Source organism: Gavialis gangeticus, unplaced genomic scaffold (genome assembly GCF_001723915.1).
Source record: "Gavialis gangeticus isolate Ggan-Ray unplaced genomic scaffold, GavGan_comp1, whole genome shotgun sequence".
NCBI lineage: Eukaryota > Metazoa > Chordata > Crocodylia > Gavialidae > Gavialis > Gavialis gangeticus.
Window position 1 is genome coordinate 13,289,223 of NW_017729018.1, and position 2,249 is coordinate 13,291,471.

The window sequence follows — 2,249 nt, forward strand, 5'->3', positions numbered from 1 at the left end:
GGCAGGGGGGGAACCCCTCCTGCTGGGGGAAAAGGCCAGCTCCCCAGGCCAGGCCACATAGTGCGTGCGAAGGGGTGGGACTCGGGACACCTGGGGTCTCAGCCTGGCTCTGATTTTGGGTTGACCACTTCCTTGTGCCTCAGTTTCCCCTGCTGCTCTTCCAGTCTGCTGCAGCTGGGAGCTCTCTGGCACAGGGCTGGGACCTGTCTGGTGTTAGGGGCTGTGTCTGGGATGCTGCCCAGAGCCCTCAGAGGCCGAGGAATGAGAAGGCCAGTGGCTTCTCACCTGCTGTGCCCACCCCACCTCTAGCCTGGCTCTTGGGGTCGCTGGCCTCTGACAGCAGGGGCTTATGAGAGACAGTGCCTGCCCCAGCAGACCAGCCCCTGCACGGGGGCCTGGCAGGCTAGCAGTGGGGCTGGGAGAAGGATGGGGCTGCACTGTGTGTGGGGCTGGGGACCGGGGTGCAGCAGGCCCTGGGCACGGTCGTGCGGGGCACAGGGGCATGGGCACATGCAGGGCTCCTGAGCAGCCATGCGGGCGGCGCATGACTGGGGGACTTTGACCGCAGCCGGCTGCGCTCCGCCCTGCCACGAGCCTGCCACGCTCATGCTGCCATGCGGCTCGGGCCTGGGGCTGCGGGCACCTGTCCCTGCACATGGCGCGGCTGGGCTTGCTGCGAGGGTCCTGCGGCCTGGAGGCCGGAGCTGCGGTGCTCTCTGGGGCTGGCCCTGCTTTCCAGAGCCCTACCGTGATGGGGATGCACCTTCTCAGGTCCCGGGGGGGCTTGTTTCCACCTCCGCTACCGCGGTGCCCCCATCTTGCATGCCCCCTGCCCCCAGGGGCTGCTGTGCTGGGGCTGCCCATGTGTCTCCTCCACCTGGTTGCTGAGGCAACGGTTTCCGCTCACCTGCTTTCCCCGTGGGAGGCAGGCGCGCTGGGGCTGGGGCTGGGGCTGGGCCGCCAGCTGGAGCAGCAGCTACTGCTGCCATAGCAATGCCGTGGCATGGGGGGGCACCCCAGGGCCACACAGGGACCAGGACCTGGGACGCGGGCACAGGGACTGTGCCTTTGGTGGCCAAGCCACTAACCAGCCTCCTGCACCCCCCATCCACCTCTCGAGCTCCTGCTTTGCATTGTCACAGCTGTTTTGGGGCTGGGGGAGTCTCTCCAGGGAGAGGTCTCGGCAACTGGTGCTGGGATGTGGGTCTGAAAGCACCGGCCACGCTCGTCTCTGATGGATGCTACAACTTCAGGCCTTGCAAGGTGATTTACCCAGGGGCTTGTGGGGCCGGCAGGCATGGGGGATCGGGCTTGTTGGATACAGCTCGGGGATTTCCACGTCTGCCTCCCCAAGGGGCCGGAGCCCCCTCTCTCCCAGCAGCTTCCCAGCCACGGCAGCTCCCCGCAGCTCCCACCGACGTCGCCCGCGAGGGGCGTTTGCAAACTGGGCCACTGATTCAGGTGCCTAAATATGGAGTGAAAAGCTTCCCACGGCCTAAAAATACCTCCCCTCCCTGCTTGTGCGCTGGTGCCTTTTCCCAGTGGCGCCAGGCAGAGCCTCCGCGCGGCCATCTGCTCCTTGCGCAGGGCGGCACGTTGCTCAGAGCCTGGCAGGCGGCGGCGGCATCACGACTCGAAGCCGTGGCACTTGTTATTTGGGGCAGGAAAGGGGCGGAAGTGAGGTTGGCGCTGGCATCGAGCTGAGGCCGTGGAAGGAAGCAGAAAGAAAAGCCATAACGGGGAATGCGATAGCAGGGAAAGCTGCTGGGCCTGATCCTCCCCCGAGCTGCTCCGTGCCCTCGTGTGAGAGGCGGGCGAGGCCCCGCGGCATGGCGGCTGCAAGGAAACGGGGTCTCGCCAGGGGCTGGCCAGTGTTTTGCTTGCCCCCCAACAGGGTAGGGGCCTGGCTGTGCTGGGGCCGGGGCGGCTCACAAGTGAGCCAGGCTGGGCAGGTCTGGGGCCCGGCTGCCCTAGGGGAGCCCCGCCGGGATGCCGCTGAGGGCTGGCTGGTTCCGGGAGGCCCACGCCAGCCCCCGGGAGCATTGCAGCCAGGCTCCTGCTGCCTGCCCCTCCATTCAGAGCCGGGCCTTGTTTGGCCGCGGCAGCCAGGCACCTCCCGGCCCCTTGGCTGGCGCTGGGACCGCTGCCCGTAGCGCCCCCGCGACCCTCGGGTCACGGCGCGCGTAGCTGAGCACGGACACGGCTCATCGCACTGCTGCCAGGCGCGGCGCGGCACGGCCCTCCCGCCG